Source organism: Monodelphis domestica, chromosome 4 (assembly GCF_027887165.1).
Source record: "Monodelphis domestica isolate mMonDom1 chromosome 4, mMonDom1.pri, whole genome shotgun sequence".
Classification (NCBI taxonomy): Eukaryota; Metazoa; Chordata; class Mammalia; order Didelphimorphia; family Didelphidae; genus Monodelphis; species Monodelphis domestica.
This window is the reverse complement of record NC_077230.1, coordinates 165,403,340-165,418,806: the sequence shown is the minus strand read 5'-3', so window position 1 is coordinate 165,418,806 and position 15,467 is coordinate 165,403,340. Positions and strand designations below refer to the sequence as shown.

The 15,467-nt window shown below is 37.6% G+C and overlaps 1 long non-coding RNA gene across 2 annotated transcripts in view; it reads left to right on the top strand.

Annotated features, from left to right (window-relative positions):
* Window positions 1-15,467, top strand: part of LOC103095500 (uncharacterized) — a 39,138-nt gene that overhangs the window by 8,305 nt on the left and 15,366 nt on the right. The window contains exons 1-2 of one of the 2 annotated variants that reach the window (XR_467538.2): window positions 7,018-10,422; window positions 14,934-15,047. This is a non-coding gene — a long non-coding RNA (uncharacterized LOC103095500). Of the gene's footprint in view, window positions 1-7,017; window positions 10,423-14,933; window positions 15,048-15,467 lie in introns of those variants that run through there. The other variant, XR_008911215.1, reaches the window with a different exon arrangement.

The following is a 15,467-nucleotide window of genomic DNA, read 5'->3' as shown; positions in this document are numbered from 1 at the left end:
ATAAATGACTTTAGAGCCCTTTGGGTATAATTTCAAATTTTTCTCCAGAATGGTTGGACTAGTTCACAACTCCACCAACAATGCACTATTGTACCTATTTTTGACATTCCTTCCAGTATTTATCATTTTCCTTTTCTGTCATTTTAGCCAATCTGGTACCTCAGGGTTGCTTTAATTTTCATTTCTCTAATCAATAGTGATTTAGAGTATTTTTTCATGTGACTATTGAGTTATCCTGAAATTACCTGTTTATGATCCATTGACCATTTCTCAATTGGAGCATGTCTCTTATTTTTTATAAATTTAGCTCTGTTCCATATATACTTAGGAAATAAGGTCTTAATCAGAAAAAACATGATTTTTTTTCAGTTTCCTTCTTTTCTTCTAATTTTGGCTGCATTGATGTTATTTGTACAAACCCCTTTTAATTTCATGTAATCAAAGTTATCTCAGTAAAGTTTTTAAAAATTCTAACTAGGAAATTATTATTAAAATTAAATCAATAAGAATGTATTAAATGTCTATTATGTGCCAGGCACTAGGTTGAATCCTGGGGATTTGCAAAAAGGCAAAAAAAAATGTCAAGGAGCTCACAATCTAATGGGGGAGACTACAGGATAAGTGGGAGATAATCATAGAGGGAAGGCACCAGTATTAAGGAGATGAAATGTCAAGAAAGGTTTCTTTCAGAGGTGAGATTTTAGGGAAATTGAAGAAGGACAGGGAAGCCAGGAAAAGGAGAAGAGGAAGGAGAAAATATGAGGGATATGGTCAGATTTTCACTTTAGAAGATCTGTTTGACACATGAATAGAGGATGGACTGGAATGGAGAAAGAATCTGTAACAGTCCACACCTGTGAATGCACAAGGGAAATAATTAATCTGTAAGGACTGTCTTAAGAGAGCGCATACTCAGGCACTGACCTTTGATACCAACACTCCTAAAGATTTAGGCAGGAACTCAGGTTTCTTTGTTCTCGGCAGTCTGAGAAAAGCCACGCCCATACCTTGTCGTAATTTACATCTAAACCAATGGCAATCCACAGTGTATTCATTAATATGCATCATGTACATTTACATCTCAATACCAATAAATATGTGGGACCACAGAAAGCCAGACTTTACCTTACCACCTTTAGCCTGTCTCTGTCTTTCCTGGAGCTTGGCCTCTGGCAAAGCTCAGCTCTAGCTTCCTCTCTCTATCTCCCTTTCTCTCTCTGAAAGACCTTTCCTTCTTAATCTCCTATCCTCAAGTGGTCTGGGCTTAGAGTACCAGCTCTAAGGGACCAGTGGTTTCTTTCTTAATCTCCTCTCCTCAAACCAGACAGGTCTATACTTAAAGCACGGGCTTTAAGGAACTAGTGGCTTTTCCCTCCATTGATTTCCTAACTCCTTCCTGATTCCCATGGCATTGTTTTAAAGTCACCTCACTACCTCATGTCCTTGTGAAGTTAGGGGCTGAGCTAGATCTGTGATGCTCAATTCCCACACGATTCGGTGTCTGACTCGTTTCTTACCATCCCCCCGCCCCCCCCCACCCGCCTCAATTCCTTTCCCCCAAGGGATAATCTTCTATCTTTCCTTTCTCATGGGAGCTGCTAGCAGACTCCCATAGAATTGAGTCAGGGAGACCAGCAGACTATTACAATAGTCCAGTTGTGAGATGACACTACCTCCAATGGGATGGTGAAAGTGTAAGAGGAGATAAGGGGACATAGTCAAGAGATGTTATGGAAGTGGTGTGAAGATTAAATTTAACTCTCCTCTGATTGTGAAGATTAAATTGTAATCCCTGCATATTTTTAGAATTTAATCACCAAAAGTGTAAACACCCTACTTAAAAGTTGAGTAGGAAGATCTGCCCATTTTTAGATTTAATCACCAATGGTGTAAACACCCCATTCACACTTTAGTGAGGGAGGTCTGTGACCCACATGTGTGATGTAATCATGAAAATGTGGTTTTCAAGACTGTGACTTGCCAAAACTATAAAGATAATTTTTATTGTCTTGATTTAAATAAAAAATAAGTGGTCACCATGGGAAAAATTCCCAAATATGAAAATACCCAAGTCAGCTGGGTTTTATGGAGATTTTAATTAATACAAATGAAGGAATTAAGGAGAGAGAGAGAGAGAGAGAGAGAGAGAGAGAGAGAGAGAGAGAGAGAGAGAGAGAGAGAGAAGGAAAATAGTAGGAAGGGCCTTAAGAGAGACTAATCAGTCTTTTATCACTCACCACAAGATCATCCTAAAGCAAAACTCCAGTCCTTTACTGAAATCCTCAACTCCTGAACTCAGTTCAGAGACCCAGCTCCTCCAAACTAACTCCAAACTCCAAACTCCGTGGCGAATTCCCTGAACTAAGTTCAGAGAGCTCCTTTTAAAGAGAAATTTCTCTTATGTCACCTCCCCTAAATTTTCACATCTACCAATCACAGTAGACATTTTCCCCAGGACTGTCCATTCTTAGTTCACATCTTCTTTTGTTATCACCTTCTCTGATTAGATTATATCTTCTGAGTATTTCACATCTCTTTGCTAAGCTTGCCCTTTGTAAGTTGCTTGACCTTTTAGTGATTAATTTAAACTATTTTTAAAAATAGTGATAAATTTAAAAAAAGTGATAAATTAAAAAAAATAAATTTAAATTTAAAATTAATTTTAAAAAAATTAAAAAATTTTAGTGATTAATTTAAATTAATTTAAATTAAATTAAATTTAAAAAATTTAAAATTAATTTAGTGATTAATTAAAACTTTATAAGTACTTAGTACCTTTTTGTATTAGATCTAAAAACAGACCACCTAGCTTAGGGTTTTTGCTTCACTATAAGTATGAGTTGGGGACTTTTCATTGTTCAGTAAGGAATTTGCAACTTTATCTTCCCCTAAGGCACTGTCTGAGCAGAGGGGAGTAATTTTAAAGTTCTCAATACATTCCTGACCAAGTACCTGAATTGTTTAAAATGGGGAATAGCTTAACCAAATCTTCTAAGGTACAGTCTGAGCAGTTTTAAGATTCACAGTGTTAGTCGGTGATGAATCAGAATCAACTGACTGCCTCCTGGGCAGTCCTAAAGCAGGGCTTCAACTGTGATTAGTAGACTTAGAATTAGGGTAAGGTACAGGAAGTAATGCAAGAGAAAGTGTCTTTAAAAGGGAGTGGCAACTTCCTGAGTGCCAGTCTACTGGCAGCTTTTCATTCTTAGAAGTGGAAACTGGTGAAGAATGTGCTGACTGGACCTGAGACCCTGTTTCCTGATGAGGCTGTTCTAAAATCTTTTCCTTTGAACTTACACATGGTGAGTGAAAAAGCTGACTCTTAACTGCTGGATTTTTCTGAAGAGGGTTCCCCAGGTCCTTGGCTTTGGTGAAGCCTAAGGACTAACTCTCCCTACCTGGAGCCAGGAGTAAATTACTTAGTGCTTAAGCTAGATATCTTACCCTATCTTCTCTCTGATTTTCTTACTTCACTTTTTCTACATTTTGTAAATAAATTGTAAATAAATCTCTTTGGAATAAATTAAATCCTGGCAACCACACTCTTAAATAATCCAGTCCAACCCTTTTAAAAATAACCCCTTTTCCCCCTACAGTGGAAATCACAGGCTCTGACAACTGATGGTATATGGAGGGAGTAGTTGAGAGAGCAAAGAATTGATGCTGACACCTAGGTTGCAAAATTGCATGATTGGGAAAAGGATGGTATCCTTTACAATAGTAGGAAAGCTATAAAGAAAAATGAGTTGGAGGAGAAAGCTAATGAGTCCAGATATAAATATGCTATATTTATGAAATTTACATGGTCTGCCATTTGAGATGCCTAATAAGCAGTTAGCGATCTGAATTTGAAGGTAAGGAGAGAGTTAGGGCAAAACAATTAGACCTGAAAGTTAGTTGCACTGGGATAATTGAAACTATGGGACCCGAGGCCAAGACAGAACTTGGAGGACTCTGATACTGGGAATGATTTAGACAAAATTTCAGTAAAGAATCAAGAGAAAGGACAGACAGAAGAAGGACCAGGAGAGAGTAATGTTGAGACAATTTAAAGAGAAAAGAGTTTATCAAGGAGAAGATATTCATCAATAATGTCAAAGGCTACAGAGAAGTCAAGAGGATAAGATAAGATAAAGCCATTAGATTTGGTGATTAAGAAATCAAAGTAGTTTTATTTGAATGATTAAGTTAAAAGCCAGACTACAAAGAATTAAGAAGAAAGTGAAAGGAAATGAAGTGGAACCAATTATTTCAGATGGTCTTCTCAAGGAGGTTTGCCACAAAAAGAAGGAAAAAAAAATATGAATTGGTAATTTCTAGAGATAGATCCTAAGTGAGAGTTTTGGGGGGATGGAGGAAACATGATCATGTAAGCAGCCATTAGATGGGAAGCAGGTAGTGGGCACAGTGGATAGTGTTTTATCTAAGTCAGGAAGTCTCATCTTCCAAAGTTCAAATCTGGGCTTAGAAACTTATTATCTGTGTGACCCTGAGCAAGACACAACCCTCTTTGCCTTAGTTTCCTCATCTGTATAATGAGCTGGCAAAAGAAATGGCCAAGTACTCCAAGTAGATCTTTGCAAAGAAAATCCCAAATGGGGTTTACAAGAGTCTCAATATGATTGCAATGACTGAACAGTAACAATAAAGTTGAGGGTTAGAGGAAGCAATCTTTTATCTTTTAGAGAAAAGAGAATGGAATGATATTACTTGTACATGTAAATGAATCAGATAGTCTCCTCGTATATATTTCACAGGAAAAAAATTTTTTTACAACCAATTTCTCTTCTCTGATTCCACACTTAAAATTACTTCAACAACACCACAACATCAGTCATTCCTCCTTTACTCCAATCTTAAAAAAAAATGATCATCTTTTTATCCAAACTAATATCTCTAATTATGTCCTGATCCTATACTTTCTCATCTTCTTCTGGAATTTACCCTTTTGACTATCTATCCTCTCTGTATCTCTAATTTTCAAGTTTTCCCTATCAGTTCACCCCACTACCTAGATCATACACAGAATAACTTGATCTTTAAAAAAGCAAAACAACTTCATGGCATATAATCCCACCAAGATTTCATCCTATCTCTCTAATCCTTTACAGAGCCATGCTAGAAAAAAGTTATCCAGTCATTTTCTCCACTTTTTCCATGTGTTCACTTCTTAATCCTTGATAGACTGACTTCTGTCCCAGCCACTCTAAAATGTTCTCTGCTAGGTCACCAATGATCTCATTTTTGCTAAACCCAATGATTTTTTCTCAATCTTCATTCTTTTTGGTGTTGTTGAGCATTCTGTCATCTGGGAATCCATTTCTTCTTGGATTTTGTGACATTGTTTTGTCATGATTCTCTTCCTACGTGTCAGTCTCTTTTGAAGATTCACCATCTATGTCTAACAATCTATATATGTGTCCTGTCCTGGATCCTCTTATCTTTCCATCTTTCTTAGTGATTTAACCAGCTTTCATGCATATCTATGCAAATAGCTCCCAAATCTACAAATCCAACCTTCATTTTTCTCTTCAGCCATAAATCTCCAACTGCTTGATAGGCATTTCCAAATGCATATCAAGTAAGCACCTCAAACTTTATATAAAATAGGACTCATAATTTTTCTGCTAAACTCAACCTTCTTAATGTGACTGATTCTATTGAAGGTAGCATCATTCTTCCATTTATTTAGCTTCAAAATCTAGGAATCATCATAAACTCCATTCCCATATATCCCCCATATTCTAACAGTTGGTAAGTGTTGTTTCTTCAACTGCTTAACATCTCTCACATCTATGCTCTTATCTCTATTAACAACAAGTCACCCTAATTTAAGCCATCACTTTTTACCTGGAATATTGCAATAGCCTCCTAATTGGTTTCCTTCTGTCCAGTCTCTCTCCTCTTCAATTCATTCTCCACCTAGCTGCCAGTGATATTCGTGAAGCATAAATCTGATCATGTAACTCCTTTGCTCCGTAAACTCTGTGGCTCTTGACTGCAAGATAATACATTAGAATAGTCCTGTCATTACATGTAAGCCTAATACTTTGGTCTTCACAATAAATATGGAATATAACAAATGTGGAAAATAACTTGTGCCCATTAGGTCCATAAAACTTAATCGTTTTAATTCTTTACTCTTAACTGCTACTAGCACTAAATTCATATAATATTTAACATTCTATTTTAACATTATTTCAAAGTAATTGTCAATAATTAAATTATCATTCACAAAAATAAAGCAATAATGTAATATTTAGCATTGCTTTTAATTTTTTATACTTTTTATTTTAATTACAAATTTTCACATTTTTACAAAGTCATATGATCTATATTGTCCCCCTCTATTTTTCCCTCCCCCCCCCAGAGATGACAAGCAATTTCATCTGGGTTATACATGTATTATCATGCAAAAACATATTTCCATATCATTTATTTTTGTAAGCAAATAAACTTATTGAACCCAAACCTCAAAACATATACCCAAATAAACAAGTAACAAATCATATGTTTTCAACTGCATTTCCATTCTGGCAGTTCTTTCTCTGGAAGTGGATACTATTCTTTGTCATAAGTCTTTCAGAACTGTCCTGGATCATTATATTGCTGAGAGTAGCTAAGTCTATCACAACTGATCATTCCACAATATTGCTGTTATGGTGTATAATGTTTTCCTGGTTCTGCTTATTTCACTCTGTATGACTTCGCGTAGGACTTCTTAGTTCTTTCTGAAATCATCCTGTTCAACATTCCTTATAGCAAAATAATATTCCATCACCATCATATACCACAGTTTATTCAGTCATTCCCCTATTGAGATATCCATTTAGCTTCCAATTCTTTGTCACCTCAAAAAGAACAGCTATAAATATATATATATATGTGTGTATATATATATATATATATATATATATATATATATATATATTTTATAAACAGGTCATTTCCCTTTTTATTTTTTATTTTTACCTCTGTGAGACACAGACCCAGGAATGGTAATCCTGGATCAAAAGGTTTGCATTCTTTTATAGCCCTTTGGGTATGTCAACCTTCATAGGTACTTAGCACCCTTTGTATTAGATCTAAAAATAGACCTAGCTTAAGGGCTTTGGGCCTCACTATAAGTATGAGTTTAGTACCCTCATTGTTCACTAAGGAGTTTTTACAACTTTATCTTCCCCTAAAGTATGCCTAAGTATGGGTGGAGTAATTTTAAAGTTCCTAATATATTTCTGATCAAGTACCTCCATTGTTTAAATAGGGAATAGCCTTAACCAAATGTTCCAAAGTAGAATCTGAGCAGTTTTAAGATTTACAATGTGCAATATACTATTTCAGTTTTATGTTTTCTCTCCTTTTTGTATTTGAAGCACATTTCAAGAGTATTGAGAAGATTTTTCTTTAATTTTTTTTATTTTGCAGTTATATGAGTTTAAAATACATTTGTTCTAATATTAATGCATACCCAAAAAACTTTAGACTATAAAAATGATGCCATTGATTGTTTAAGAAAAATTATGGGACTTTGCTAAATGATTCTGTCTGAATCCAGGAGAAGGGAATATAAAAAGAGCCATTGCACAGTGCCAAAGAAGCACAAAGCTACTTGCACAGTGCCAATAGAGCACAAGGTCAAGGAGACCAAACCAGTCCTACGTGGATTGATGGCATTCTGCACAAAGAGCGCAAGGACTTAATCTTATGTGTGAGACTTGAGGTTGTGGCTGTTTAACATGTGCTAAATGCAGGTCTTCCTTGTATCACACATTCTATATAAAATACATGACATTGATTATTCTGGCTCCTTTCTGGCTCCCATTTGCTCCTATAATTGAGTCCCTTTTCTCTCTTATCGTATGGCAACTTCCTATAGTCTTGTCTGCAAATGGGTAAGTGAAATATTACTCCTTTTTGTCCTGCAGACTTGTGGGATACAAATCATTTTAATTGGGCCCAGAATCCAGGATCTGTTATAGGTTTATTTTCTTTTACTTAGAATTTTTACACATAAGACTTTGATAGTCTATGTTTCATCCACAAATTATTTTCTCTTTTATTTTCTTTTTTATGTTTTTGATTTCTCTTGCCAATTGATTCATATACCTCATAACTCAGCCATGTATTCCAAAGTGATCCCTGTGTTTTTCAACACCCTATTCAAGGTGGAATGTATTGTTATTATTATTCTAAATAGCAAAGTTTAAATCCCTTTTTTAGAATAATTTTAGGTTAAGAAACATGCTACCTCTCTGAATCCAGAAAGTGAACTGTTTGGAGAAGGCACCATGAAGATGCTTCCACATACCACACACTTCACCAGAAGAACCAGAGTGAACTTTAGGATGTGGTGATTTGAACTGTGTGGGGTTGAATGCCTTTGGTTTATATGCTGAAGGGGACTTCCCCCTAACTGATTTATTGTCAATGCACCTAGCAATCATTGGTTTTGTACTCTTTTCCTTTTTTCCCCAAATTACTGTAATTTCAAAGTTGATTATGTTTACAAGATCCATTGGAGAGACTAATCTTCCATGGATCTCAGAGGAAATCTACAATTAAAAATCTATTACCCTAAAAAAGATTTGGGGGGAGTGCACTGACTTTCTGTCATTACATACTTCCTGTAGACAGAGGATATTAGCGAATGGATGGTCCCCTTGGGCTCTTTCTTAGTCTTGCAGCCAGCATGGTGGGTGGTGGTGGTAAGCTAAGCACAGGGATTTTAAATGAGCTAATCAGCCATGGGCCCATGGTCTTTATTTTGTATCCTCTTTATTCCTTGAGTTATTATGATCACTAATAAATCTCCTAAAATATAACATTTTTATTGACATTTAATTTTAATTTTTACAGCAGTACTTTTTTTTACAGATACTTTTAGTATTTTACAGATACTTTTAGTATCTATTGTAAGCAGCCCCTTCCCTTATACCTTAGTCTTTGGCTATGATTCTTTTCCCAAGATCGATTGTATTCTGTCAGTCTAGTTTGAATACTCCTATTTCCTTGCAACCATGGTTATGTCAATAAATCATCTTTCCCTGCTCCTGGTACCCCAAATGATATATAGGTTCCCCAAATTCTTTTGTTCCTTGGAGTCATCATCTAGAGAGATGGCACTCCCAGGGATAATGTCCCCAGAGTCCAGGGTGTAAATGCCTGTAAAAGTTGTGGTGCCAAACTCTGAGTAAAGGATCAAATATTGGACTTATCCCTTTCCCGATTAAACAATGGGTTTTCTGACTACCTTTGGAAGTTCTGTGTTATTTCCAAGTTAATAGGCATAACTCCAAATTGCCCTCCAGAATGGTTGGACCACTTCACAACTCCACTAGAAATACATTAGTGTCCCAATTTTGCCACATCCCCTCCAACATTTATCCTCCTCATTTACTGTTATATAGGCCAATCTGATAGGTGTAAAGGGGTACCTCAGAGGTGTTTTAATTTGTATTTCTCTAATCAAGAGAGAATTAGAACACTTTTTTCATATGATTATTGATAGCTTTGATTTCTTCATGTGAAAACTTCCTATTCAAATCCTTTGACCATTTATCAATTGGGGAATGAGTTGGATTCTTATAAATTTGACTAGCATTTTTATTAAGAAATATTTATTCATCAAAATTTAGGTTAGCCAATGTGACTTAATGTCTCTGAGGTTTGTTAACTTGGAAATAACACAGAACAACCAAAGTAGTTAGAAAAACCAAATCTTTAATCAGGAAAGCGATAAGTCCAATATTTGACCATTTCCTCAGACTGTGGCTCTGCAACTTTTACAGGGTTTATACCCTGGACTCTGGGGACATTATTCCTAGGAGTGACACAGCTCTAGAAGATGATCCAAGGAACAAAAGAATTTGGGGAACCTATATACCATTTGGAGAGACCAAGGGGCAGGGAGAGATGATTGACATTACCATTGTTACAAGGTGTGAATTTTAAATTACTCCACCCTACTTAGACCTTACCTTATGGGAAGATAAAGTTGTAATCTCCTGATTAAAGAATGAAGATACTTAGCTCTTACCTTATAGTGAAGCTAGAACTTTAAACGAAGTCTATTTTAAGATCTTAATACCGAAAGGTGTTAAGTAAATATAAAGATTAAATTAATCACAAAAAGGTTAACTAACTCACAAAAGGTGAACTTAACAAAGAAGTATTAAGTAACTCTGAAGATATAATCAAATCAAAGGAGATGAGAACTAAAGAATGGGCATTTAGAAGAGGAGACACAAGAGTAAAAGGGGGCTATATATTTGACTCACTGGTTCACTCCAGGAAAACCTTCTGACTCTTTCCCCGGAGAGGTGATTCTGTTGACTTCCTGTGATCAGGCCTGGGCACCAGTTTGATCCTGGATCTGGAGCATAGAGGAGCTCCCTCAGACAGCTTCCTTGAAATGGTCACATGGTGAGTGAAAAGACTGACTCCCTTTTCCCTTGGCTCTTAGGGGAGGCCCCCTTGGCCAAGGCCTTGAATTCCTGCCTGGCTCAGACTGAGCCAGAGCTATTTAAATTAACTCTTTTCCTCACTCTCTCTTAATTTCTTTCCTCTATATTAATTAAAATCACCATCAACTTCCAGCTGATTGGGTATTTGATTATGGGATTTCCTTGGCAACCAAATTAATTTAAATTTTAAGTCACAACCCTAAAAATTATCCTTACACAGGAAATGGGAACTTTCAAACTATATTGATAACTAAGCTTGGGAAGGGAATCATAGCTAGAGGCTAGGGTGTAAGCCTTACACAGATAGCCAGTTCACTGTCCCTCAGACCATTGGAGGGCCAGACTATAAAAAAAAAAAAACTATTAACAAATCTGTATACCCTTATCTGGGATAGTGGAGGCTGCAGCACTGGCGGTGATGGGCCTGTCACACCTTGCACAGGCCCATCACTGCCACCACTACACTGGGCAGAGGTATACACAGTGCAAAATCCCCTCCCCCAGATCACCGCTCACCATGCTGAAGTCTTCCATTGTGCAATCACATAATCTTTTGCGTGGTGCCTTGTTTTCATTCAGTTACTCTCAGAAAAAGGTGCCATGCAAAGGATTATGTCACTGGAAGTAATACTATATGTGAGTGAAGCTGCACTTTGTGGCACCACCACATACAGTGCTCCTCTCACTGACCATCAATGAAAGAGGTGCCCCCTCTAGAAGTGTGGTGAGGACTGGATAAATGGCCTCAGGGGGCCACATGTGGCCCATGGGTTGTAGTTTGGGGACCCCTGGTGTAAGGAGAGGAGCTACTTACAATGTATACTAAAAGGATGATCCCTGCCAAGGTCTGGGTCTTCATGGGAAAGGGTCTCTGATATAATGGGGAAGATTACCTAAGACCAAAAAAGAGTACTTAGCATTTGCTTAGCTTCACCTAACTGGGATTGTCATTTACCTTAGAGTCCATGATTGTCTGAAACTACTAGCCTGATATTCCTTTCAGGGTGGATTCTCATGGGAACAGGGATCCAGTACAAGTTTGGGGATCTCCATCTTATCAGCTAGTTCTATAACTTGGGGTTCATCAGATCTTACTAGAATACAAGTCTGGAGTTTTTAATTCCATGTTGACAGGTTACAGGAACTATCAACGTGGAATCTAGAAGCCCCCAAATTTGTAGTCTAGAAAGATTTAATGAGCCACCTGTCCTCCCCTCGTTTACATAGCTTAAAGGTGAAGGCCTCAGGTTTGAACTTGCTACATGAGAGTTCCTCCCTGAGGGAAAGTCCTACTTCACCAATCTCAGATTAACAATAGACCTTAAGGTAGTTAAAGTGGGAATATCTGATCCCAACAGATGTTAAGTATTTCTTTTCTTCCAATGGTTTCTCCCCTTAGGCCAAAATTCTTTACCAAGGTGGCCCAACCCTTGGCTGGGTCCTTCCCTTTCTTGTCCATTGTAAAACGTCAGCCCTTCACTGTTATTCCTGTCTGGAACTTCACATTTTCCTTTGTTGCCATTGTAAAGTCAATCAAATCAATCAAAGTCCTTCTCATCCTCATCCCCCATGTTTTACCTAAAAAGGTACTTAAGTTTCCCAACTTTAATGGCTCCTTGGAATTGTCCAACCTAGCACTGTTGGCTTTCTCAGGGGTCAGTGTCCAGAACAACCAGAGTTCAATCCTCAAACTCTGTGGAGGCATGAGGTGCACAGCTCTGTATAGAGGCCTACTATCACACTGAACCCCTTTTCCTTGATTAAAGAGTGATTTTTCAGATTATTTAATAGTTCTGTGTTTTTACAAGTCAACAGAACTATATTTATTATCATTTTAATTTGGGTTTTACTTTGCCAAGAGTTACTCATATAATCTTTATGCCCTTCTATTACTTTTTAGAAAAAATGAATTAATAGCATTTATTGAACACTTTCTAAGTGCAAAGAACTTAGATAAATTCTGGGTATACAAAACAAAAGTAAGATAGGTACTGCCAATAAGGAGTTTACTTTCTTCTTTTGGCTGTGGGGGAGGGTTGAGAATTTATTTACTTAAAATATATTTTTTATTTTGACTCAAATATAAAAACAATTTTTAACAATATTTAAAAAAAAAAAAACATACCTTTCATTCCTGTCTTTAGGCCTAGTTCTCAATCCCCTGAGTCACCTCACTGTCCCCTAATATTTATTTTTTTAAGTGTTGAGTTCCAAAATCTTTCCCTCCTTCCCTCCTCCCCTACTTCCCACCTCCTTGAGATGGTAAGCAATCTGATAAAGATTTTACTGGTACAATCATATAAAACATTTTTCCATATTAGTCATTTTATGGTGTGAATTTAACCCAAAGGAGGAGGAGAAGGAAGAGGAAGAAGAGAAGAAGAAAGAGAAAGAGAGGAGGAAGGGCAGAAGGAGGAGAAAGAGAAGGAGGAGGAAGGAGGGAAAAGAGGAGAAGAAGAAGAGGAAGAGAAAGAAAAAAGAAAGGAGGAGGAGGAATGAAGCAGAGTATGTTTCAGTCAATTCATATTCCATCAGTTCTTTCTCTGAGAGCAGATGGCATTTTTCATCATGAGTCTCTTCAGATTGTCTTGCATCGGGAGTCAAGATGGCAGCTTTGAAGCAGCAAAAGTTCAAACCTCTGAAAACCCTTCCTTACCGATCACAAACTGAATGCTCCAAAGGGACTGAAATTCAAACTTAACAACAGGACAGAGGCGGAGAACCCTCCTTCTGGACTCAATTCAAAAGGTACACGCCCCAAAAGCTGGAATCCGAGAACACTCTGGTCTAAGGGGAGGCAGAAGGAAGGTCCCAGGACCCCTCCCCCCAACCCAGAGCACTGAGCTCCCAGCAGCAGTGGGAACCTCTGGGCTGGCAAAGGTCCTGGACTGGAGGGTGTACCTTGAGAGCAACCTGGGCCAGAATCAGAGTGTTCAACACAGGCGACAGGGAAGCAGCCAGAGAGAGACCAAAGAACCTGCAGCCCTGTGGCTAGGTCCTTCCATCTGTCTCTAGTCTCACTGGAGGTTTTTGCCTCAGGCCACATCCAGAACAACCGAGTTGAACCTAATCCCATCAGGAGTCCTCAGAGCTCCTGGAGGCCAGAACCCCTCCCCCCTAGAGTGTAGGGCCTCCCTCAAGGACAGGAACTACTGGGAGGGCAAAGGCACTAGTGTACCTAGTGGACAGTGCTGTGCCAGACTCAGAGCGTGGAACGCAGGCAGCAGAGAATCAGCTGGAGAGAACTGGAGAGAGTTGGGTGGCTACAGCCTTCCAGTAGTCTTTGGCCTCAGAGCACACACGGCCAAACCCAGTTGAACTTAATCTGATCAAAAGCCTCCAGAGGAAAGGGAAGCCAACATCCCTCCCCCAGAGACTGTACCAAGAGATCTGACAAAGCTCCAAGAGGGAAGACTAACAGCCCCAAAACCAAAAAAAAATTAGAGGAGCAAGAGCACAGAAAAATACGGGGAGCAAGGAAGGGGTAAATATGAGCAAATAAGAAAGAAATTACAGTACACAGTGTCTGTATGGGTAACGAGCAAAGAGAGAATGAAACAGAGGGGGAGGGATCAGCAAAGGAAAAATCAAAAATCCCAGCGAACTTGATACAGGCTTTGGAAGAACTCAAAATGCAATTCAAAATACAATTAAGAGAGGCTGATGACAATTGGAAAAGAACTTAAAAACCAAGATAAATCATCTGGAAACAAAAAATAGTCTTGAAAGCCAAAATCAATCAGCTTGAAAAATGAGGCAAAGGAGATGAAAGATGAGGTGAAGAAAATGAAAGATGAGAAAAAGGAGATGAAAGACGAGGTAAAGAGGATGAAAGATGACCTCCAAAGAAAATCATACCAGAAGGAAAAGGATGACCAAAAAGCAAGGGATGAAATCCAGTCTTTAAGAACCAGAATACAACAACTAGAATTAAGTGACCTCACAAGGCAGCAGGACACTATAAAACAAAACTAAAAGAATGAAAAAATTGAGGAAAATATGTAGCATCTCATTCATAAAACAGAGGATTTAGAAAATCGTTCAAGGAGAGACAATTTAAGAATCATTGGTCAACCAGAAGACCATCACAAAAGAAAAAGCCTGGACATCAAACTACAGGAAATTATTAAAGAAAACTGCCCCCAATATCCTAGAACAAGAGGGAAAAGTGGAGATTGAAAGAATCCACAGATCACTTCCTGTACATAATCTCCAACTAACAACATCCAGGAATGTTATAGCCAAATTCAAGAACTATCAGACGAAAGAAAAGATATTACAAGCTGCCAAGAAGAAGTCATTCAGATACCACGGAACCACTGTGAGGATAAAGCAGGATCTGGCTGCATCCACACTGAAAAACCAAAAGGCATGGAATATGATATTCTGGAAAGCAAGGGAACTAGGTCTACAACCAAGAATCAACTACCCAGCAAAACTCACTATATTCTTACTATGTTCTTATTCTAGGACAAGTATGGACATTCAACAAAATAAAAGAATTCCAAGATTTCATAACGAAAAGACTAGACCTGAACAGAAATTTTGATGACCAAGCACAGAACTCAAGAAAATCATCAAAAGGTAATTTAAAAAGAGGGAAAAAACAAAAACAAAGCAAAACAAAACAAAATTTTTAAGAGATGCAATAAGTTAAAATGATATGTATCCCTATAAGAAAAGAGGTCATTGGTAACTCTTAAAATCTGTTAATACCTGGGCAGCAAAAAGAAGTACACTTAGAGGGAACAGTGACAAACTATATAGGATGAAAGGACAAGTCATAAATAGGTATATAGATATATGCATGCATAAATATATACACACGTGTATGTGTGTATATATATATCATATATAAATAACTAGAGCTAAAAAATAGGTTAATATTAAAAGAAATGGGAAAAGAAAGAAATGGGGGTAAATTTATATGTCACAAAGAAGCTCATGGTGGGAAGGGGGGAGAACATCAATACAATGGAAGGGTAAAGAGGTCAGAGATAGGAA